This window comes from Littorina saxatilis, linkage group LG2 (assembly GCF_037325665.1).
Source record: "Littorina saxatilis isolate snail1 linkage group LG2, US_GU_Lsax_2.0, whole genome shotgun sequence".
Lineage (NCBI taxonomy): Eukaryota > Metazoa > Mollusca > Gastropoda > Littorinimorpha > Littorinidae > Littorina > Littorina saxatilis.
Window position 1 is genome coordinate 89,989,837 of NC_090246.1, and position 26,595 is coordinate 90,016,431.

The following is a 26,595-nucleotide window of genomic DNA, read 5'->3' on the forward strand; positions in this document are numbered from 1 at the left end:
ATTACAGGGAGGTCGTTTGTCGTCTTCAAATTAAAAAAACAAAATACGCAATGGCTATTTTGCCGGTACCTGCAACGTAGCCTGTAGGCTACTGTGACGTTGCCGGTACCGGCACTTGCAAATAACGATATGTTACGGTAGAGGCTATTTTGCCGGTTGGACGCTGCCCATTGCGTATACGGGCAAAATAACGATATGTTACGGTAGAGGCTATTTTGCCGGTAGAGGCTCTCTCTCTCTCTCTCTCTCTCTCTCTCTCTCTCTCTCTCTCTCTCAGAAAGAGAAAGACTCATAACAAGTATACCAATACCAGTATTCGTATAAATGTGCGAATTTCAAATGCTCGTGGCCATTGACTATCGGAGAGATTCCTTACTAACCAAGTAAGTGGGTGCCCTCTCTGCAGTGTGTAGTTTGCATCTTGTCCTATCCAAAGGGCCATGCAGATGCTAAACGGTGACATTGTCGATATTGTGTGTGTAGTTTTAAAACTACAGTGTTTTAGTGCGACCCTTGACTGTGTTCAATCAAAAGTGACCCGAAAACTGTGAATTTACACTTACTCCAACGTGTGAAACCTTTCTTCTTATACTTTGAGAAGTCAGGTTGATAATAACTGTGTGCTTGTGTCTACTGATCTAGTCACAACTGTGTCGTTAGGCCAAAAAAAAAAAATTGTCTGTTTAGGGTAACCCGACCGACCCTATCGATTTGGCGCCGACCCAAAAACTTTTTTTTGATTTCAAAAAAAAAAAAAAAAAAAAAAGAGGTAAAAATGCTAAAAAGAGACATTTGGCGTTTCTTTCTCTCCCTTTCTCTCTGTTTTATTTATACGTTAGTTTTCAAACATGTATTCATCAAATATAAGAAGTGAATGTTCAGCCAACATAGCATTTACACACAAAAAACAAAAAACAAAAACAAACTACCTACCTACCGACCCTACTTTTTTGGGTCATGTTACCCTAAACAGACAATTTTTTTTTTGGCCTTATTCGCGATCATCCACGTTCAAGTGTGCGTGTGTGTCATTGTTTGACAACAGTCTTCAACTGAAAGTACGAATATTAACTTTATCACCACTTTTGGACAGTCTCGGAGACGTCGCCCTTTGCTTATTGATTGTTGTTGTCTGCGATCGCTATTACAGTATCACTTTTTACTTACTTATTTACTTAGTATTAATTAGTAACTTACTTCTTCGTTCAAAGTAGTTTATTGTCTCCTTTTTCATATTACAGTGTCTATTCCTTTTTGATAACATATTTTTGTGTTTCTTAATTGCTTTTTTTTCTCGTTTGCTATTTACTTTTAGTTTGTTTAATTTGTACCAAGATATTTCAGTAGATATATCGATTCATTTTAACGCTCAGGAGTTAGAACGCTGTTATAATTATAGTTTCACGATGAGCAGCTGTCCAAATGCATGGCCCACTAAAGAGGGTTTTCGCGTGGGACACCTGAATATAAACCATGCAATTAACAAAATGACTGACATATCTACTATGCTTTTAAATTCTGGTTCAAGCTTTCACGTTTTTGGGTTTTCAGAATCCAGATTATCTCACCAGATTTCAGATTCTGATGTTGCTATTCCTGGTTACAATGTATTACGAATAGACCCACAGCAAAGTAAAGAAACTGGTTTGCTATTGTACATAAGCGAATCAGTTAGTTATACACGATTAACACACCTTGAGCAGTTTGTGGAATCGGTGTGGATAGAAATTAAGTTGAAAAGAGCACCTCCACTCCTTATAGGTTTCTGTTATAGAAATCCTGCAGAGCGAGCAAACTGGTCAGATAATTTTACACAGATGTTAGATGCAGTCTTGCTCGAATCAAAGGAAATAATTATGTTAGGTGACTTTAATATTAATTTGTTAAAACAGAACAAAATGTGGCTTGATATGCTTAACCTCTATAATCTCAAACAAATAGTATGCACACCTACGAGAGTCACAGCAACCACCAGCACTCTGATAGATCATATTTATATGACTGATCATCGTAACATTGTTGAATGTTGTGTTCCAGCTAGTGGTTGCAGTGATCACTTTCCCATTTGTCTAACGTGGTCGAGAAAGGGTGTAAAAATTCCTAAAGCTGGCCACAAGACAATAAAATATAGATCCTTTTCTCAATTCAACGAAGACACATTTCTCCGTGACCTCTGTAATTCCTCTCTCCCTGAGGTTTATAATCATACGAATCCTGATGCTGCTCTAACGCACTGGCTGAATGCTTTCACTAACATTTATGATCAACATGCTCCATGGAGAATTAAGAGAGTCAAACACATAGTAAAACCTAAGTGGTTTGATGATGAATTACAAGATGCAATTGATCATCGTGATTTTTTAAAGTCAATCGGTAAAGAAGAGGAGTATAGAGAACAGAGAAATAAAGTTAATTCAATGAAACGATTAAAAAAAAGAAAGTATTTTCAAGACCTTGCTTCTTCAAAACAAAATTCAAAGAACATTTGCAAAACAATAAATGAACTTACAAATAAAACGACTGCATCTACTTCAAGTTGCCTAAAGGACATATCACCTGATGATTTAAACACACATTTTTCCAAAATAGCTGAAAAGGTTGTTATAAATGATAAAACAACCTTAAATAAATTGGAAGTTTTGGAAGACTTCTGTAAATCAAAACAAATTTCATCTCAGTTAAATATTCCTCCGCTTACGGTGCCTGAAGTATTTCACGCACTCGCTCATTTAAAGCAAACGGGTACCCGGGGAATAGACGGGCTTGATGGAAGGATTCTAAAGTTATCAGCCCCTGTAATTTCTGACACCCTCACTTACATTTATAATCTTTGTTTAGAAAAAAACTATTTTCCAATAGCCCTCAAGCAGCCCTCTCCTCTTCTCTATATACATAAATGACCTTCCCCTTCACATTGAGAATTTATGTGAACTTTTTGCAGATGACACAACCATACATTCTAGTAACACAAATTTAAGTCGTTTATCAGAAACACTGCAAGAAAGTTTAAACCAGTTGAGTGAATGGACTGAGCTAAATCACATGTCCCTTAACCCCCAAAAAAACAAAAAGCATGATAATAACAACTAGGCAAAAACGCCAGAACATAACCTCAATATTTCACGATCTAACGGTTAATAATAAACTTGTTGAAAAAGTCGACCATCATAAAGTTTTGGGAGTGACCATTGATAACAACCTGTCTTGGTCACACCACATCGAACAACTGTCTAAACAAGTGTCCAAGAAGGTCTATCTATTATCTAGAATCAAGCACTTTCTGAATTTGGAAGCCAGGAAATTATTCTTTAATGCTCATATTCAGTCTGTTATTGACTACGCGTCTACCTTGTGGGACTCGGCAAGTGAAAATTCATTCAAACCACTAATTAGATTACATAAACGAGCGCTTAAAGTAGTCTTATTAAAGAAAACAACCCTATCTGAGTTAGACTACATGAACTTAGGCATTCTTCCTCTGAAGGCAAGGCTAAGTTATAATAAAGGTACCCTTATGCATAAAATTATTCATGGATGTGTACCTCAAACCATATTTTCCAAATTCACGTTAAAAACTTCACGCCAATTGATGAGACTGAACATGCCTCTGCCTAGGATTGACCTATTCAAATCTAGTTTAGTCTATTCAGGTAGCAGTCTCTGGAACACTCTTCCGACAATCCTACGGCAAACTAGCAGCACAAACGTTTTTAAGACCAGATATACGTCTTATCTCATGAAGTATAAATAAACATCTGTTGTCGCTAGAATGGTTGTTAAAACCAACAACCGGTGCTTTTTAACAATGTATTATTATTTTTATATACACTGATTCTTTCGAATGCAGTGTATGTCAATGGGCATGGCACTTACAACGTTGTTGCAATGCGTCAGTGCAATCTACTCTATAATTCTTAACTCATGTCAAATGAACTTACATTTTTCATTTAAGCAATGTATTGTATGTAAATTGATGATATGTTCTTACTTTCATTTCTATTATAATCATGTAGCAGTAGTTTGTTTTCTTTACTTGCTTATTCTTTAGCAATTTTAGACTAGTCCCTCTTTAGGGCGAGGGCCAGATGTAAAAAAGCAGATCACTGCTTACTCTATTACCCTCGTAAAATAAAGAATTGTTCTTGTTCTTGTTCTCTCTCTCTCTCTTTGTCTCTCTGCCTCTCTCTCTCTCTCTCTCTCTCTCTCTGCCTCTCTCTCTCTGCCTCTCTCTCTCTCTCTCTCTCTCTCTCTTTCTCTCGCTCTCTCTCTCTCTCTCTCTCTGAAGCTAGTAAAGTGAAAGTTACCGCCTGTGAGAGGCAGAGAGAGAGAGAGAGAAAGAGAGAAAGAGAGAGAGAGAGAGAGAGAGAGAGAGAGAGAGCGAGAGAGAGAGAGAGAGAGAGAGAGAGAGAGAGAGAGAGAGAGAGAGAGAGAGAGAGAGAGAAATATGGTTTTTATTCGTGTATAAGACAAGGTTGTAATTGCTTTTGAAGTTTGCACATCAGAAATACAAATATTGAAGATTACTTGTGTATTGCCTTTGTGAGATGGAGAATCCGACTAGACGTTTCACTTTACTAGCTTCAGCAGCGTCCAACCGGCAAAATAGCCTCTACCGTAACATATCGTTATTTTGCCGGTACCGGCAACGTAGCCTACAGGTTACGTTGCCGGTACCGGCAAAATAGCCACTGCCAACAAAATAACAATAAACAAAACCGCACATTGATATTTCTGTCACGATCGCGGACAACTATGCCGTCAGTTCAGCAGAGCTGTCCGATTTTTTTGGTCACGGTAACTGAGGGGCAGATTATACCTGCGCAGAGTCAGCGGCACAGACGACGCACTGCAGATTATCCCAGCCCGCTACACATTGCGTGAAAGGAAAACAGGCCAGTGCGTCGTCTGTGCCGCTGACTCTGCGCAGGTATAATCATAACAGACAAGTTATATAGTGTCTTCCCAAAAATATGCCGAAACTTGTATGGACAGTTTGACATACTTCCCGAAGAGAATAAGTCCTGGCGACGTCCCGTCCCTGCGTTATCATGTCAAGATTGTTTTTTTTGGTCCATTTAACGCCTACTAGGTACTTTAGGTACTCTATGTAGGCTACTTTAGCAAACACAATGACAAAACGAGGAAATTAAGTTCTTAATTTAAAAAGAACAAACTATCAGATTTTCAGGATCTAAGGAACTAAAGAAAGTAAGTGTTGTGGATAGAAACAACAACAGAAAGTGAGAGTCACGAGGAACCAGTCCACTGGCACCTGAGAGAACAAGAACAATATGCCTCAGGGCCGGACTAGGCTAAGAGGAGGGGGGGTTGCCAGTGGTGGTCCAGGGGGATGTTCCCTCTGGCGGGGTCAAGGGGCAGAGCCCCTTGTGGGGGTCAGGGGGCAAAGCCCCCTGAAGCTGATGGGTAGGTCATATTCTGAGATAGGAAAATGGTCGCTCCTTGCATGAAACGGCATAAAATAAACAATAATAATAAATAAAATAAAAATAAGTGAGGTACATGTTTAGGCTAGGGGGGGGTTGCGCAACCCCCATAACCCCCCCGGTAGTCCGGCCCTGCTGCCTCACTTGACTTTCATTGTCAGTGTCTTATTGCGAAAACTGTGTATATATTAGATTACATCATTTACATAATGCATTGATAATTTCAGGCATTTCACTTTACCACATACAATGATCACATCTCGTATGATATTGAAAGAAACGTATATAATATTATGTCCTGTAAATAACACATCTGTACCAAAATTCAGGAAAAAACTGATCCGCGAATAAAGGTTCAGTAAGCACGAAGTTGTCGTTATCGTTCTTTATTTATCATAACTTGTCATTATTTAGGTAATCTGCCAATTCATTATTCACATTACTGGCTGTTGGTTAAATGTTTTTGACATTTTCGGTAAGTTTTCTCAAAAGAAAATGTTTATCCCCCTTCAAGCTGCAATTGAAGCCTTCCGGTGATGCATCAATTTTCTAGCTTACTGAATGAATTTTCAGGCAACCAACCGGAACAACATTTTTTCAAAGGACCCACGGAATCTTGCGGATACCTACCGACACTTCGGCTATGCACAGATTTTACTAGGCCCCCACCGTGAAACGAATACCAAACCGGACGTTGCTTATTATAATTTCGAACAGGACGATGACCCAGAACCCATTGATGCTACTTGCCAATGCCTGATGCATGGGGTCGCATTTTTCATCGTGTCCTTTATTTGTTTAGCTCCAGTGATATCTAAATCGTAGGTCATTAATTTAGGCGCAAGCAATTATGAACAAAGTATGTGCAAAGTTCGTCTGCTGGGATGGAGGTGTCATTTACATGATGGTGTTGGAATGTGTTGTCCTTGGTTATTACCATAGCAAAAATGACACACAGACACACAGACACACACACACATACACACACACATACACACACACACACACACACACACGCACGCACACACACGTACGCACGTACACACCCACCCACACACACACATACGCACACACACGCATGCACACACACGCACACACACACAGGAACACACACATACACACGCACTCACGCACACACGCACTTACACACGCACTTACACACACACACACACACACACACACACACACACACACACACACACATACACACACACACACACACACACACTTCTGGACTGATAGTGGATCAATACATGCGCTACGATTACGAGTGCAAAACATAGATAATGATATATTTCCCTTCAATGTTTATCAGCGGCACCTGTCAGGAGCTGTGTTTCTTGAATCGAATACTTCCCGCTGTCACTTCCGCTGTCATCAAAAGCACCAACAGACGAATTCTGTAAATAACTCTATCGTGTTTGTATGTGTTGCGAAAGAGTGAATGCTCTTGGAAAATATGAGGCACGCTTTCCCGCGGGACATTATAGACCAATCACCAGCGAGCAGCCTGTTTTTACACGCGGACAAGGACCACGTGTGTAGACTCAACCCTCGCTTGTGACAGGGATATTTTCAAACATAGTCTATTTAAGCCACTTTTTCCTGTGGTGGTGTGGTGGTGTGGGCGGTGACGAGTGTGTCTGTGAAATTTCGAATTTATGACATTAGTTGTGCGACACTTCCCTGTTTACTCCCCTGTTGTTTCTACTTGGGTGTCCTGTAGCATTGCATAATTATATCAATCTGTGTTTCTCAATCCATTAGGCTATATCACCTACTAGGTACTTTGGGCACTGCAGATACTACAGCAAACATAAAGATAACACGAGGAAATCGTCTTAATTTAACTCATTGTCTCCCAGGTACAGATGTATCCGTACCCACTCATATGGCTCTATCTGACCATTTACGGATATATCCGCTCAGACTGTTAGCTTCAGTCGCTTCCTGTAACGTCGATCTAAAGCCTGCATTCCAGTGTGTTGATATGTACACAGTTTTCTACACAGTTACTACAATTCTAAGTGACCTGCTGCAGCACAGATGGTCTCCGCTAAAAAAAAACGTGGTCAACATAGGTGGGGTAGAAAGTGTTAAGGTGAAAAACAAGCTATTGATAGAGATGTCGGTTTTGGCGTGTCCACATTACAAACAGATGGGACGTGGAGCTTTAGTACAGGGTGACCCCAAAAAAAGAGTACCCAAACAAAACGTCATAAATTGAACAAAAATAAAGCAATCTTCATAAAATTTATTTACACACACAAGTAGCCATTGCATGATTTCAACAGGAAATGTTAGCGTTCTAGCTTGTCTTTCAGGAAAGTTATGCTCATTCTACAGAACATGCTCCAAATGGCCTCCCCCGGATTTAAATCCCCCAGATTTCTATCTTTGGGGGTTCCTGAAAGACAACGTCTACAGGAACAACCCACAGACAATCGCAGAACTCAAGCGAGCCATCACAACAACCATTCGCGGAATCTCGCAACAGGAGTGTGTGCGGGTGATTGATAACTTTGCACGGTGAGTTCAAGTTTGCCTGAATCGGCGCGGATGCCATTTGGAGCATGTTCTGTAGAATGAGCATACCTTTCCTGAAAGACAAGCTAGAACGCTAAAATTTTCTGTGCAAATCATGCAGAGGCTACTTGTGTGTGTAAATACATTTTATGAAGATTGCTTTATTTTTGTTCAATTTATGACGTTTTGTTTGGGTACTCTTTTTTTTGGGTCACCCTGTATGTTGTGGCCAGTGATGTTTTGTCTGTAAATGCGTTATGATTTAGTGTTTTTGTGTATGTCAAGAAACAAGAATGGTATGTTATTAGAACGTTTAATTTATGACAAAACAAAACGTGACGTTCCAATAACAAACATTTCTTGTTTTTACATTTAGTCAAGTTTTGACTAAATGTTTTAACATAGAGGGGGAATCGAGACGAGGGTCGTGGTGTATATATGTGTGTGTGTGTGTGTGTGTGTAGAGCGATTCAGACTAAACTACTGGACCGATCTTTATGACATTTTTCATGAGAGTTCCTGGGTATGATATCCTCAGACTTTTTTTTCTTCATTTTTTTGATAAATGTCTTTTATGACGTCATATCCGGCATTTTGTAAAAGTGGAGGCGGCACTGTCACACCCTCATTTATTTTTATTTTTATAAAATTGATTGAAATTTTGGCCAAGCAATCTTCGACGAAGGCCGGACTTTGATATTGCATTTCAGCTTGGAGACTTAAAAATTAATTAATGACTTTGGTCATTAAAAATCTGAAAATTGTAATTAAAATTGTTTTTTATAAAACGATCCAAAATTACGTTTATCTTATTCTTCATCATTTTCTGATTCCAAAAACATATAAATATGTTATATTCGGATGAACAACAAGCTCTGAAAATTAAAAATATAAAAATTATGATTAAAATTAAATTTCTGAAATCGATTTAAAAACAATTTCATCTTATTCCTTGTCGGTTCCTGATTCCAAAAACATATAGATATGATATGTTTGGATTCAAAACACGTTCAGAACGTTAAAAAAAATAGAGATAGAGAAAAGCGTGCTATCTTCCTCAGCGCAACCGCTACCGCGCTTTTCTGGATTGTCAATTTCACTGCCTTTGCGACGAGCGGTGGACAGACGATGCTACGCGTGTACGGTCTTGCGGAAATGCAGTGCGTTCAGTTTCATTCTGTGAGTTCGACTGAGCTTGACTAAATGTTGTATTTTCGCCTTACGACTTGTTTTATTCTGAACTTGGGAACGTTGGCAGTCTGTTTCGTGTTTGGATTTTTATTTTTAGTGTGCGTCAGTCATCGTTGTGAATTTGTGTATGGATTAATTTCGCACATTGACACTCAGGGGCGGACGAGGGGGGGGGGGGGGGGGGGGGGGTTTCTGGGGTTTCCGGACCCCCCCCCCCCCCAGCCAAAAAATTTTAAAAAAAATTTTGGGGGGGGGGGTTGAGTTTCAATTTTTGGGGTCTTAATCAGTGACAAAATCTGCTGCCTGAAACTGGTAATGATCATCCTCAGAATGCACCAGATTGCACATTTTTGCATCCTTTTTTTCAAAATTTTCCGGGGGGGGGGGGGGGGGGGGCATGCAAGCTAGGCGCTTCGCGCCGTCGGCTCGGTGCTTCACGGCTTTCAGGTAAAAAAAAACCCGTTGATGTACAGTTTCACCTGACTTGTACCCGGAAGGACACTTTTTTAAGACAAGGTGAGACATTAGACGTTGCGCAATACTGCCAAAATGTGCCCTTCTTAACGGTGCCTCGCATAATTAATGCCTTGACGTATCAGGCAATTTGTTCGTGACGTTCTAGTGGGAATGGCGTCATGGTTGTCGTTTTGGTAATGGGAGTGTGTAACATATCCGGCTGACGTCAGACCTCAGAGTTTATGATACAGTACTCCTTGGGTCTTAGCCAAACATGTATGTCTTCTCACTCAAAGGCTGGCTTCTTTAGCAATTTGAAACCGTTGCTTGGCCGTGTATCCTAGCGTGTAATTAGTAATGACATTTGACGTCTGTCACGAGTTGAGCAGTAACGTCACGCAATATGCTGCAAAGGTTACATTCGTACACAGAAATGCAGAGTGAGAGAGAGGGGGAGGGAGGGAGAGAGAGAGAGAGAGAGAGAGAGAGAGAGAGAGAGAGAGAGAGAGAGAGAGAGAGAGAGAGAGAGAGAGAGAGAGATGATGATGATGTAACTTTATTTTTCAAGGATAGAGGTTTAAAGGTGGTCGTCTACATTTTTGCTTTTTTTCAATAATCTTATGGTTAGATTTCGCTAAAAAGTTATGTCAGATGATGAATGAACCATGGGGAAAAAAGTTATAGAAACAAAAATATATGTAAAAAAAGATTTTATTTTTGGGTAGAGTGACTCACGCTTCCTATATTTTGTTTTCTGTTTGCTGAGAACACGTGCTTTGCCTAAAAATGCTGACCAATCAAATTCATGTCACTATGCTTATAGCCACGCCCAAACAAGTTCAGCAACAGTTTGACACTGGAGCGCTGTCCACGCTTTTTTTTAAACGCACGAAATACACGGGATTTGAGAGGAGTTTTGCGCTTGGCATTTTCCAAATAAGGATATCCTACTATGAGTACTACGCTGGAATACTACAATGAATTTTCAAACGGCTACACTGGCTTCGTCTTTCCTGATCGAAAGGGGGTGTATTGTTGATATTTGTAGATAATAGACTCTGCATTTTAATGGTCAAATGGCGATTTCGGTATAAAAATGTAGACAAGGACCTTTAAGGCGACGCCTTTTCTTACAACCGGTCCTTACTTCTAATACAAATGTCTAATAAATGATAAACAAGTAAAGCAACATGACAAATAAACAAATTAAACGAACGACCCAGCAAACAATCGACAAGTAAGCAAACAAGCAAATAAACACAAACAACAAAATGACAAAGTAAGCAACATACATGTTAATTGAGGTTACACATGTAAAGTGATCGACGGTAAAATTCACACAATACCAACGTTTACACTAATGCTTACAATGATTATATGGTGTAAATGATGAAGATGATGAAGATGATGATGATGATGATGATGATGATGATGATGATGATGATGATGATGATGATTGATGATGATAATGATGATGATGTTGATGATGATGATGGAAAATCGCAACATAAATTCCACATAATACATGTAATAAAGAACATATTTTTGTAATTCATAAAGCTTTGCCAATTGTTGACAGCTACTTGCACATGTTAAGACTAGTAGCCATCTAGGTAGACATATAATGATTATGCAGAGCTTGTTTAAAACTCTTTAGTGAGGTTAATGATCTTATTACAGACGGAATGGAGTTCCACACCATAGAGCCAGAGAAGGTTTGATTAGTTTTGAACAGATCAATCCTGGGTATTGGTGGTAGAACATTGATAGACCCGTACCTTTCGGTGACTCTGTGAAATAGGTCCTGAATATAGTTGGGCACTTCGCCATGATATACTTTGTACATCATTACAGTCTTATTAAACTGTAACTGTTTAACTAGCGGCAGGTAGTTTAGATTCTTTAACTTCAAATCAGCTGATAATTGTGGACCATTTAACATGATTTTAGCTGCCCGACGATGTAGAAAGTTTAATGTTTTCATGTGAATATCAGAGACGCCATCCCGAGTTGATGCGTAATTAATATGGGATAAGATGTGGGCATGATAAAATAGTTTTAGTGTTGCGATATCGACATATTGCTTTAACTTTGATAGCAGAAACAAATTCTTGGATACTTTTTGACAAATATAATGTACATTTTAATTCTTGATCGACTATCACACCCAAAACACGATGTTCCGTTACCTGCTGAACAGGTTGTGATTCCAGAGTGTTTTTGTCTTGTTGTAATAATCATGCTTTTTGTTTTCCCTGGGTGCACTATCATAAAATTCTGGTTACACCAATTGTTGACTTCATTCAGACTAGACTGTAAGGAAACTTCAATTTCTTGAAGCTTGTGTGAAGCGTCGAATCATCTGCAAAAAATCTGTAGAGACGGCGAGAGAGAGAAAGAGAGAGAAAGAGGGAGGGTGAGAGAGAGAGAGAGAGAGAGAGAGAGAGAGAGAGAGAGAGAGAGAGAGAGAGAGAGAGAGAGAGAGAGAGAGAGAGAGAGAGAGGGAGACGAGAGAAAAGCACCTTATCATGTGATAACCGTGAAACATTTATAAGCAGGACATAATGAATTATTATACGGAGGCACTGAGAGGTTCAGGAGGGAGATATACGGACAGACAGACAGACAGACAGACAGACAGACAGACAGACACCCACACGCACACCCACACCTACACACACACACACACACACACACACATGCACGCACACATACACACACACAGACACACACATATGTGCATACAAACACCATCAACGTCGTCTTTATTCCCCGTATACCGGAATACATTATTTGAGTCAAAACTTGACAAAATGTATCTATCAGAAGGGAGAGGGTGGGGAGACTGAATAGTGCTAAAATAGAAATATTCGAAAATGCTTCTGAAAACAAAGCCAAGAATGATACCCACCCTCCCCCTCCCCCAAAACCCCACAACCCTACACGCTGTCAGTGCAAGTATATATATATATAACCTTCTCACAAAGATAAATCCACGGATATGATGTAAACATTACACTCATTGTGATAACCAGACGCACAAAGTAGGGGAGAGAAAAAATCTCCGGTCATTAAAAGGAACAGTAACACCCCTGTACCGAGAATGCAACGGATGACGTCATAGGCTTACGTGCAGCAGGTGTCAGTTTCAAGTTACTAGTTTGGATACGTTTAATTTGCTGAAGTTCTTATCGAAGTGTGTCACTGTATCGGTTCGCGTCACTTTTTCCTTCTTGTGTTTGTTGAATATGACCAGAAAAAAGAAAAAAAAAAGTCGCGTAAGGCGAAAATACAACATTTAGTCAAGCTGTCGAACTCACAGAATGAAACTAAACGCAATGCAATTTTTCAGCAAGACCGTATACTCGTAGCATCGTAAGTCCACCGCTCGTGGCAAAGGCAGTGAAATTGACATGAAGAGCGGGGTAGTAGTTGCGCTGAGAAAGATAGCACGCTTTTCTGTACCTCTCTGCGTTTTAACTTTCTGAGCGTGTTTTTAATCCAAACATATCATATCTATATGTTTTTGGAATCAGGAACCGACAAGGAATAAGATGAAAGTGTTTTTAAATTGATTTCGAAAATTTAATTTTGATCATAATTTTTATATTTTTAATTTTCAGAGCTTGTTTTTAATCCAAATATAACATATTTATATATTTTTGGAATCAGAAAATGATGAAGAATAAGATGAACGTAAATTTGGATCGTTTTATAAAATTTTTTTTTTTACAATTTTCAGATTTTAAATGACCAAAGTCATTAATGAATTTTTAAGCCACCAAGCTGAAATGCAATACCGAAGTCGAAAAATGAGGGTGTGACAGTGCCGCCTCAACTTTTACAAAAAGCCGGATATGACGTCATCAAAGGTATTTATCGAAAAAAAGAAAAAAACATCCGGAGATATCATTCCCAGAAACTCTCATGTAAAATTTCATAAAGATCAGTCCAGTAGTTTGGTCTGAATCGCTCTACACACACACACGCACAGACAGACAGACAGACAGACAGACAGACAGACACACACACACACACACACACACACACACACACACACATACACACATACACCACGACCCTCGTCTCGATTCCCCCTCTATGTTAAAACATTTAGTCAAAACTTGACTAAATGTAAAAAAAGAGAAAAAAAAGAAGATTAAAAAAAGAAGATTAAAAAAAAGAAAAACAGCCTTTACCGTGAAAATGATTCGGCTCAACATCTCGTAATTTTCATATAAATCCTTTTTTGGGTGTCAATCTGGAGATTTATTTGAACAACAACACAATTCTCCCAGGCTGTTGGCTTTTGGTCCCTGTAGGGATCCTTTAAACAGTATTTTATTCGTAAACAGACACATGATAATATAACAACATTAAGAAGGAGCACGTGCTCACATAAACATTCCTGAAATTTCATGGCGGATTATGATCAATGCGACACATTTTTTGAAAAAAGAGATGAGACAAAAAACAAAAAAACAAAAAACAAAAAAAAAAAAAAAAAAATAAAAAAAAAGGAAAAAAAGAAAAGGAGAAAAACAGCAAGGAAAACTTAGTTTGAATTATCGATGCTCGAATTATCGAATTAGGGATGCTCCTATTCCACGTTAAAGGCACACTCCTTCTCTGGGAAAACAGTTAGGCTCACCGTCGCAGATCTGGCCAGTCTATTTACATGGGATAAGACCATCCCTCCACTTGGTCACATACCAAAAATGAACATCCTGGGCGCTCTCTATGGGTTTGTAAATGTAACCAGTGGATTTGTAAGAAATTAAGTTTTGTTCAACTCACCATTGCAAGCAGTCAGGGTGCTGACTATTGGTACGTATGTGACCAAGTGGAGGAATAGTCAGATCTGATATGGTGTGTGTCTAGACAGACCTGTGGGAGGGGGGGGGGGGGGCGCACGATCGCGTATCTTCATATCAGAGGTGGCAGGTTATAATGAGACTATGGGTGTGATAGGAACAGTGAGGGTTGCAGGTAAGTGGAGGGGAGCCGGGACCGGGGCTAGGGATGACGGAGAGAGAGAGAGAGAGAGAGAGAGAGAGAGAGAGAGAGAGAGAGAGAGAGAGAGAGAGAGAGAGAGAGAGAGAGAGAGAGAGAGAGGCTCAAGTGTAGCTTACTGTGTGTGTGTTCGTGTGTGTGTGTGTGTGTTCATGCGTGCGTACGTGTTTGTGTTTATGCGTGCGTACGAGTGTGTTACTAAGCGAGTGTACGTATATGTTCACCCACACACTCATAATATTAGTTAGAAGTACATCTCAATGATATCATTCCAACAGATTCAACTTTTGACCGTTCTACGTCAGTCAGTAATTCGATTGGCGTTCTTGCACAATTTTGAAACTCGGCCCGGGCTGGCTGCATTGTTAGAGAGAGCGTCCGATTGATTTTTGCATCAAGTTTTCAGTCCTGATATCAAACCCACTCTCTGAGCCCAGGGCAAAGATTTCTTCGATCTGTATGGCACTTTTTACAACTGTGCGTACAGCTTACTCCTTCCATTTGTTGCACGAGGTTAAAGGGATAATATCTAAGAAAAAGGCCCTCAGATCGCTTTCACAGTCATACTATCAAAGATTCTGCGTTACATATAATGCTATCGCACGAGAGGACTGCCTTCAGTTTGCAAAAGCAAGTGTTTAAAAGCTGAATTAACTATCGTGAGGATGAAAGTCGCTTGTTCATTTCAATGCTTGTTATTCTCTCAGGTGCCAGGAGAAAAGGTTCCGTACAACTCTCGCTTACTCTATTACACATGTCGTATGCATTAAGAGCGATTACTTCCCTTTGGTTATTTGATATCGTAAAACAGGCCAAAAAAAGCACTTTTGTGAGGTTTGGGTTGGGTTACTTCCACTAGGTTACTTGTTTTCGTACTCGATGCTGGAACTAGGCCGCCGCGTCATAGATGGCGCTAACCGTCTTGCCGCCAGAAGGCGCCTCTGGACTACTGTTTATTTCCAACACCAGTGGTAAACTGTGCAGTTCATTCACCAAAAATTCTCACCGCACAGGAAGCAGCCAGGATGGTCATTTTCTGTAAATGTTCAAGTTGAGGTACCGGCTTCTTATCCGATGTAAAATCCTGGCTAGATCTGAGATGGCGAGCTGTTTTCACACGAAGGACTGCTCCTTTAAGCCGATGAAACCACATGCATGAGGTAACGACCCTCTCCCCCCCCCCCCCACCACCACACACACACATCCCACGTTTCTGCTTTGTGTTGCATTTAATTCTTTCTTTCTTCTTGAGACATGCTCCTCTCCTCTTTATTTTATTTCTACATATTTTTTACTCACGACTGTCTCTATATATTTTACCATTAAATTTCTTATTCGTAGACACGTTTTCATTCGGCGATTTGTTTTTAATCGATTCATATTGAATAATTATGAACTCTGCCCCGCCTCTGTTTGAAAATAGGACACACACAAACCATAAAAACCCGACCCAACAACAACAAAAAAGCAACCCCCAAGCCCCGATTTCGACATAACCACAGTAGTTCGGGGAATCCACCTCCCCTCCTTCTTTCCTCCCAAATCTAATACGTCACCCTATCGATCTCTTCGTGGTTTTGGTCAGCCATACATAAAAGGTCGCTGTCAGCCAAGATTGCGCAAGCTTCGTGGAAACCTAAGGGAGGGAACTGCCGAGAGAAGTTGGCGAGCGAGCAGACGATAGAAGCGAGGGAGAGAGCGGTAAACTGAGGCGATGCACGCGCAGTTCGCGCAAAACTAGGGGGGGCCCACAGAGGAAGGAAGAGCGGTCGGAGGAACTGGGAGGGTAAAGGGTACGGGGGAGCAGCTCATGATTTCTCGCGGCTTGCTAGTAGTACTATTGGCCACAACTGTGAAAAGGAAGCAAGCACACCAGTTGGCTTCAGTTGGGTCTCGTATTCTCGGACTACCAAGCAGGTGCGTGTGTGTTGGTGTGTGTGTGTTTAGAACTTCGCTTTCAAGTTTTGGTCGGTGTCTCACCTTTTGTGTGTGTTCGTCTGTCTGTGCATGATTCGATCACACACGTGTTTGTCTTCGCTACTACTGACAAGTACTCCCACTCTTACAGTTCAGTATTATTTATTATGATTTTCATTTACCGGTGTCATTATTTATTATGATATTGTTTTTTACCGTTGTTTTATCATGTGTGTGTTTTGTCTATCTGCGCATGGACTTTTTATTGTTCACGTGTGACTTCACTACCACTATACTAATGCTGCTGCCACTGATTTGACGGTTTTTATCGGCGTTTCATGATATTGAGCGTTTGTCAGTTGTCCGGCCAGGCTGTGCATTGAATGTTCAACTTAGCACGTGGCGGTGTAGTTTTGTTCATTTAGGTTGGTACAGCCTGGGATGAACTCAATGTTCATCTGCTGCTGGATTTTTCTTGCAATCTGATCGATCCTGCTTAGACTGAGAGATTCGAATGGACAGATTTTAATTTATAAAATCTTGACCTTCGTCAAGACTGACTCTCTCTCTCTCTCTCTCTCTCTCTCTCTCTCTCTCTCTCTCTCTCTCTCTCTCTCTCTCTCTCTCTCTCTCTCTCTCTCTCTCTCTCTCTCTCTCAGAGCGAGAAGAAGATGGAGGAAACGGGAAATAGGACAGAAGCTCGAAAAAAGTAGTAGTAGTTGTAGTATTGGTAGTAGTAGTTCTTGTAGCCAGTGATGTCGAGAATTATGACTTAAGAGTAATAGCCAGATACGTTCTTGAAAATGTCTTATGTTCTCTTCCCGCAGGAACGAAAATATGTGGCAACCAGCCAGGGTAGCTTTCTTCGTGAAGAGAAAAAAAACCCAACCTAATGTACGTAGTTCGCCCTAGGAAACTTAGAATTTAGATTAGCCTACTGCTTAGCCGCTTGTTCTGATTTTTATTGTTTTCTCTTCTTCGGTCAACAGCTCTTCAGTCCGGGAACTTGAAGATCATTCTAACCTGGAATTTTACTGACTGGAGCTTCAACTGGCAAGGAACGTCAAGACCAAAATTACTTCGGACAGGAAAAACCTCAAACTGCAGCAAAAAAACTACTACCATCGTTCGATTTGGCTGGGCAGGGTAATTTTCTGGCACTCAAGGACTGACACAGTTGCACACTTGGAAGCCGGCGTGTTGCCTGTGCGGAATGATACGCTGACAGACCAAGTGGTTAGGATTCCTGAGACTGTTCTAATTACGACATACGTGCTCGTTGTCTCGGCTGGCCTGGATCTGCATTTTTGTGATGCTTGGGATAGGATTTCGATGAAAGGTACGTCTGGCTTATGTGTTTATGTTTTTCCATTTTCTTCTTCCTTGTTTTTTTATTTATTATTTATTTATTATTTTTTATTATTATTAGTTTTTGTTTACAGTTTTGTACTTTCGCATTCTGTTGGTGTCTAAAGTTCTCATTTGATGTTTTTTTCCTTCATTCTCTGAAATTACTGAGTGTTTATTTCAGTATTTGGAAATTAACTTGAACTCAACTATGCCGTTCATGTCGCGTTCCGTACGTTTGTGCAAATGTTGGCACGGTTCGAGGTTGAGCATTGATGATATCATCGTCATAATAGCACGTGCACCTGTTACCGGCCTATGTGTGTGTGTGTGTTTGTGTGTAAGTGTGTGTGTGTAAGTGTGTGTGTGTGTGTGTGTGTGTGTTTATGTGTGTGTGTGTGTGTGTGTGTGTGTGTGTGTGTGTGCGTGTGTGTGTTATTGATATTCTCGTCACCACCGATAGACACAACTTGAATTATGAGATCATGCATTGTTAGCTCCGGGCCGGTTTATAATTTGACTAGCATGCATTGTTTTAGACGGAGCACAGATTGCCGAACGGAGCCATTATTCCACAATTTGCAGTCTATTCAGTGTATTCATGTCTGTAGGGCGTATAAACCTATTAACCCACATAATTCAGAAAAAAATCTTATGTACATGTATACTAAATCAATCAGGCAACAGGAAATGTTGAGAGACCTTTTGTAAGTACTGTCACGTACACACACATTTCAACGTAACAGATTGTGTGAATTGTCCTTAATGTCTTTACCACAGCTGCATATATTGCTACCACAGAAACCGATTTCAGAAATTCGCTTATTCTATAATGTTCAGCTGTCACTGGGGGAATCTGCGACCGATAATGCGATAATTCCTACTGAGTTCAGTGTCTACGCAAGAATGAGCTTCAGTGTTGTCTATTATATCAGGCCATATATCGTGTAAGTCTGTGTACGTAAAAATAATATATATAATTGACAGGTAAAAAGAAAATACACGCACACACGCGCGCACACACACACACACACACACACACACACACACACACACACACACACACACACACACCTGCACACACACCGTGACACACACAGACACACACACACACACACACACACACGCACATACACACACACACTCACACACACACCGTGCATGCACACACACACATACGCGCGCGCGTGCACACACACACACGCACGCACGCACGCACACCCCCCCCACACACACACACTAAGTCATATATTTTTTGGAGCTCCATGGATGATCTACAACGAACGTACATGTACTATGATGTAGGAAACTTAATTTAAATGTCATGAAAAGAAACCTCACATTCTGATCTCAACACCGAAGTTTTTCTTTAACAATCTATCATACGTTCCAAATTATAAATTCAAGAATCGTAATTTAAACAGCTCTTCCTGCGCAAATCTCTTCGCTCCTGTTCGTTATAGAGGAGACGCCCTTTGTTCTAGATTTTTCACAAGTTTTGGAGAATGAAATAAATCTTCATGGCCTTGGTTTGGATACTTCTTCAACTACACACGAAAAAAACCTTTTACACACATATTCAACACTGAGAAAAATTCTCCCCAGGCAAGAGTACATGGCCTTAAGTCTGAAATGGTGTCCACAGCTGAAATAGCTGTGCAACCTTGGTTCTAACCTGATTTGTACATCAAAGAAAAATAAAATCCTTGTAAAGATTAATGAGACTTGTAAAAAAAAGTATGAAGTAAACACCCAGAGAAACATTGTGTGCTCAGTTGTTGTTTTTAATGAAAATATCTCTGCGGTCTTAATTATGCCAGCTGTCTGTACAGGAATATCTTCTGAGAACAGGGAAGGCTATTACAGCTAAAGGCCGACTGCGCATTTGTGCATGCTTGCGGAGCGCTAATTGTGTGTAGGCCTGGATTTATGCAACTTGTTCTGAACACTTCTCTAGGTTGCCGCATAGAGGCTTAGACTGACAGCCGTGTGAGTGATGAAATACGGATGTAGTGAGGGGAATGGGGATGGAGATAGGGGGTGGGGTGTGTGTGTGTGTGGGGGGGTGGGCAGAGAGAGAGAGAGAGAGAGAGAGAGAGAGAGAGAGAGAGAGAGAGAGAGAGAGAGAGAGAGAGAGAGAGAGAGAGAGAGAGAGAGAGAGAGAGAGAGAGAGGGGGGCTCAGGTGTGCGCACTGCACCTGGCCTGTTGCTATATTTGTCTACCTGTGCCGCGTTTTACCTGGGCATTGTCAGGTGTATTTTGTGGTCTTGCTTTTTTGTCTGATCCTGGTTGTTTTACCAGCCACGTACTTTTGTAGTGAGCGAGGCTTTGCCCGAATTATGAGGCAAATTCTATTCTCAGCTTGAATTGTTTTCTCTGCCTTAGACAGTCTTTTTGTTCTCTCAGAGTCTCTCTTTGCGTACCTTAGTTATTCTCGATGAACTATGTAGAACTTTAAAATCTGTGCTAACCTACTCATGATAAAATAACCGTATCAATTGTTTAGATAAGACCAACAGACAGTCAGACACACAGACACACACACAGACAGACTGAAAGACACACAGACGGACAAATTCATATTTCCCTTCATGAACAAAAGTTGAAAAAATTAGATCATCGACCAGTAAGTTAGAATTTTTTTTAGGGGGGGGGGGGGGGGCATGACTGGTGTTTCGTTATGCACCGTGGTTGCCAAGAAACGGTTGCGGTTCGCATACACTGATTTCAGCTTCCAGACTTCTCGCAGACATAAACAATACTTGCCAGCACGAGGCACTGACGTCATAGAAGCGAACACCTACAAGGTATACTCACCACCCCTACTGTGACGCAGATACAACTACGAAAAATATTCAACAAACTGTCCTCAGCAAAGAGAGAGTTTATACTCGCACGAGAAGAGCATAAACAATTTTGAAAATGAGTGTGGTCTAATAAAGGTCAGCAGACCTATTCCCAAACTGTCAGAACTTTTCGGGCTGATGTTTATATTCAAAAGTTCTGAGAGTGAGATGCAGTTTATGTTGTGATAATTATACTTTCGCCACTGCACTAATTGTTTCAAGGTGTGTAAATGGGATAGGACTGAACAGCTAGCTTATTCAGTGTAATCTATATGAGGTTATCGGACCTAACAGCGTCTTCAGTCTGTACTACAGGCATTATTTCTAGTTGTGTGTATGTGGTCGGACTGTATAGCGTTAACACTGAATCTTTTGAAGTCAGTTCACCAATGTGAACATCTTTGGGCATATTCTACAAGCCGACATACCACACTGAATTGAGCTTTTTTGTTTTGTATAGCCAACAATTTTCTTTTATGTTAAGCGGTGTTTATGTGACCGGACTGTATAGCGTAAACAATCTTTTGAAGTCAGGCTACCGATGCGAATAATATTGTTCGGCATGTTCGACAAACATACACACACCACACACAGAATTATAGCAATTTTCTTTTTGGTACTGTTTATGTGACCGGACTGTATAGAGTTAACAATCTTTTGAAGTCAGGTTACTGATGCAAATATTGTTCGGCATGTTCGACAAACCTACAAACACCCCACATAATACTGAATTGAGATTTATAGCCAGCATGCTTATCTCAGAGGAAAATGATGTTTGCAGAGCGAAAGATAAACACTATTTGGTATTCAGATTGCTTAGCTACTGGGCACAGCTGGCCGCTATATTGATGGGGTTCAGCGCGTATCTTTATGAGGTGTTTTACTGATCGCCAGATGAGGTGGTAATAATCGACGGAAACAAAACACGGAGTGCGAGCATTCTGTCTGGAAGTTCTATATAGGTATGTAGTAAGTACGATTTGATTCTGAAATTTGGAACGTTGGCAGTCTCTTTGTTTTTGGATTGATGTAGTAACTAGTTTCTGAAAATGCCCAGGCGCAGTCTAGAGAGACAGGCAAACACGCAAACAAACATATATAAGACACATACAAACGAAAAATGGAGTGGGTGCATTCTGTCTGGAAGTTATATATATATCTATATATATATATACGACTTGTGTGTGTGTGTGTGTGTGTGTGTGTGTCTGCGATGCACGCCCAAGGTTCTCGATGGATCTGTTTCAAATTTGGTGGCCATATTCAGCTACACCCCGGACACAACCTGCTCGATGAGATATTTCAACACGTGCTCTCAGCGCGCAGCGCTGAACCGATTTTGGTTTTTCTCTGGATCCATTCCCAGTAACTCTTCCTTATCTTCTCCAGTGTTTTCAGCGTTTATCTCCCTTCCTTCGTGTGGCGTCAATCCATATTCCCGTTTCTATTTTTAGAAGGTCACTGTCGACAACGCTCAATCCATATTCCCGTTATACTATTTTTACTCTTCTCCAGTGTTTTGCGCGTTTATCTCCCTTCCTTCGTGCGGTGCGCCGGCAAAGCCGGCGTACACCCGGCAAAGCCGGGTCCCCGGCGCAGCCGGGTATTCGGCTCGACTTCTTCCGGGCGAAGCCGTACCCGGCGAAGCGGGTATTCATCTAGTACTTATATATATATAAGTATGTAGTAAATAGTTTCTAATAATGTCCAGGCAGTCTAGACAGACAGACAAACAAGCAAACAAACATATATAAGACACATACATTTACAAAAATTAGAGTGGGAGCATTTGGTCTGGAAGTTCTGTTTGGGTCTGTTAAACTCTAACGACATCCGGGCAGTCCAGTCGGACAGACAGATATATAGACAAACATGCAAATACACATATTTATAGACACATTTCCAAATAATGAAGTGGGCGCATTTTGTCTGCAAGTTCTATTTGGGTCTGTTAAACTCTAACGACACCCGGACAGCCCAGACAGACAGATAGATAGACAAACAAGCAAACACACTTATCTACAGACACATACGAGTAGTGATAATGGAATACGTATACGAATAATGGAGTTGGAGCATTACATTTTTGTCTGGAAGACAGTTCTGTTTGGGTCTGGTAAAATCTAATGACATCCGGGCAGTACAGGCAGACATAAAGACATCCGGGCAGTTCAGACAGACAGATAGACAGACTATCACTAAACATGTGTTGAAGATGAACGGGTTACCATGGCTACTTTGATTTTTTTTAGTTCTTCCTCCATGAGGTGAATGGATTGTTGCAATCTGCATTCAGTCGAATGTTTGCTCGTCTGCTATCTGGTGCGAGCATTTTGTGTTCTCTAGACTTACAGGCAATAAATGTCATTGTTTGAGTCTTCAGTTGAAGTAGTCCTTAACCCTTCCCTTTCTATTACTTTAGTAGCTAATGAATACAACTCCAGTCGATCATTTAGTCTAGTCTCCTATTTGGTCCTGGCTTGAATCTCGCTTTGTGCTCGTTTCTGGAATGAGCTTGAAACCGGCGCGGAGTCTAATCTGCCACACGCCTTGAGCGGTCAGTCATATCAGCAAGATGATGGGCTGACCAAGTACTATGGAGGAATACCGAGTATTGCTCATGTAGCAATATCTTTGTAGCGGTCAGAGACGGATGTTCTGATTATTTTATCCTTTCAGCTTGCTATAAATATCTCTCTATCTATTTTTACACATCCGGTATAGGGGTGTGTATAGGATTCGGTCGATGTGTTTGTTTGTTTGTTTGTTTGTTTGTGTGTTTGTGTTCGCATATAGATCTCAAGAATGAACGGACGCCACCAAACTTGGTGAACAGGTTCTATACATTCCTGAGACGGTCCTTACAAAAATTGGGACCAGTCAAACACACGGTTAGGGAGTTATTGGTGGATTAAAATTATACAAGGACTTATAGAGGGACATATTAATGGTCAAAGGGAAATAACCATTCTCACTGCCACCAACTGAGAAGGTTATTTCCCTTTGACGGGGGTGTTTTTCCTACCTCGGAGGAATTTCTTGTTTTTTATCTCTATCTCTCTGTCTATTTCTATCTCCCTCTGTCTTTGTCTGTGTCAGTCTGTCTGTCTGTTTGTGTCTGTCTGTGTCTGTCTGTCTGTCTGTCTATCTGTCTGTATGTCTGTCTGTCTGTCTGTCTGTCTGTCTGTCTGTCTGTGTCTCTCTCTGTGTCTCTCTGTCTGTGTCTCTCTCTGTGTCTCTCTGTCTGTGTCTCCGATTGCAGTTCATGAGGTCGGAACATTTATTGAAAACCTGGAGAATAAAAAGTCCATGGGTCCTGATAAAATACCCGTGAAGTTATTGAAGCTTTCTCTACCGTATATTGTGGATTCGCTCACGTTCGTATATAACCTTAGTATTGAGCAGAACTTTTTTCCGTCTAAATTGAAAAGCGCCAAAGTCATACCCCTTCCCAAATGTAAAGATCTCTCAGACCCAAGTAATTTTAGACCCATTTCTTTGCTGCCTGTTTTGTCAAAACCATTAGAACGGCATGTGCACAAGCATCTTCTTGCTTACATGGAAGAACAAAATTTGTTCCATCAGTTTCAATCCGGTTTTCGGTCCAAGCATTCTTGCCACACAGCTCTTACGTCTCTCTGTGAAGCTTGGCTGTCAGCAATGAACAAGTCTGAAGTTACAGGAGCATTGTTTTTGGATTTTAAGAAAGCATTTGACTTAGTCGATCATTCCATATTGTTGAAAAAATTACACTATTATTTGAAAAACGATTCGGTCTGTGACTTCTTTAAATCGTATCTTGCTGACCGGACACAATATGTCACTCTACAATGCCAGAATTCGTCTACTGCACTAGTAAAACATGGCGTCCCTCAAGGGTCTGTATTAGGACCTATTCTCTTTTGTATTTACGTTAATGATTTGCCTTTACATGTATCGGATGATAAAGTTAAATGCGAGTTTTTTGCAGACGATTCGTCTATTCATACCAGTAACACCTCGTTGGAATCAGTAAATTCTTCCCTGAAGAACACTTTGGACGAAGTTGCGAAATGGTGCACATCAAATGCCTTGATACTGCACCCAGAAAAAACAAAAAGCATTGTTATTACCACAAGACAAAAGCATCAGATAAGTCCTCTTAAATTACAACTGTCCTTAGGTACAACTCAAATACAGCAAGTTAAAGAACATCGCATACTTGGTGTAACTGTCGATGAAGAAATGAAATGGCAAACACACATAAGCAACCTCTGCAAAGTGTTATCAAGGAATTTGTATTTGTTGTCAAAACTCAAACATTATGCCAAATCTGAAACATTAAAAATGTTCGTTCATGCTCATATAATGCCTCATATTAATTTTGCTTCGACATTGTGGGATGGCTGCAGTGATGTTCACTTATTGAAACTCAATTCTTTGTACCGTCGTGCTGCAAAACTTATCCTGTATGAATCGCACATGTCTACAGAAATGAAGTTAAACAGCCTTAATTTCCTTCCCCTAAAAACCCACCTTGCCTACAATAAGGCTGTCTTTATGTATAAATTAGTTCATGGTGATGTGCCCAGTTATGTGCAATCCTATTTTACACATGTTACGAAGATGTATGGGTCTCAAAATTTACTTCCTCCAATTCCTCGTATATATCTTTATAAATCCAGCTTAGCTTTTTCAGGATCATCTCTGTGGAATTCTTTGCCAATAGAAATCAAACGATCCGCATCCTTAAAGGCCTTTAAAAGGCAGTTGCACACACATTTGATCACACTATAAACTGCCCCTGATGTTTAGTTTCCATTGTGTACTCGGATAATGTATGCAATGCTCTTAAGTGTTTATTTTTATTTTAAATATTGTATATGTAGTTACTCTGAATGTGTAATCCCTCGTCCCCCTCCCCCTTCTTCTTGAAACTTTAGCTGCCTGTATATGGCCCTGTTCGGCAATACATTGCTGTACTTTTTTAAGAAATTTTAAAAAACATTTACGTTTGTTTGTGTCTGGTTTTGTTTTATATGACTTTGTGAGTCCAATATTTTTTATGTTTATACTCGACCATTATTCTGATGTTTTATTAGTTTAATACTTTGATGAGGTATGTGCGCAGTATTTTGTTTACAATTATTCTCTGTATATGTTACAAGGACAGGTTGGAAGATTAGGCTAAGCCTAAAACCTTTATCCTTATGTAATAAAGTTCTGAGCTCTGAGTTCTCTCTCTCAGTCTTTCCCTCTCTCTCTCTTTTTCTCTCTCTCTCTCTCTTTCTCTCTCTCTCTTTCTCTCTCTCTCTCTCTCTCTCTCTATATTTGTATTAGAAGTAAGGACCGGTTGTAAGAAAAGGCGTCGCCTTAAACCTCTATCCTTGAAAAATAAAGTTCCATCATCATCATCATCTCTCTCTCTCTCTCTCTCTCTCTCTCTCTCTCTCTCTCTCTCTCTCTCTCTCTCTCTCTCTCTCTCTCTCTCTCTCTCTTCTTTGCTCGCTCGTGCGCTCTTGATGTCTAGGCCGTCACCATTAAACACATTGGAATGATGCATGCATTCAATTGAAGCCTTTATTGTAAAACAGCTTGTCTAAGCGAGGCAAAGTGTATTAGGTTTAAATAACGTTAAGATATTTAAGTATTCGTAATAATAAACGCCTCACAGTAATAATGTGCTTGCAAAAAAAAAAAAAAAACAAAAAAAAACACTAACAAAAACACCATTTTTGCCTACCTTCCAATCTCTTTCATTCAGTCTAACGTCAGCAACCTCCCCCCTCCCAATCCCTACTCAAAGGAACCCCCCCCCCCCCCCTGCAGCTTCCTTCCTACTCTATTCTTTCATAATGCACGTGCTGGGCCCCTC

General features: G+C 40.4%; 1 long non-coding RNA gene across 1 annotated transcript in view; it reads right to left on the minus strand.

The window, feature by feature from the left end:
- Nucleotides 1-655: 655 nt before the first annotated feature.
- Nucleotides 656-26,595, minus strand: part of LOC138960115 (uncharacterized) — a 142,650-nt gene continuing 116,710 nt past the window's right edge. Inside the window, exon 2 of the long non-coding RNA XR_011453889.1 lies at nt 656-990. This is a non-coding gene — a long non-coding RNA (uncharacterized lncRNA). The remainder of the gene's footprint in view (nt 991-26,595) is intronic.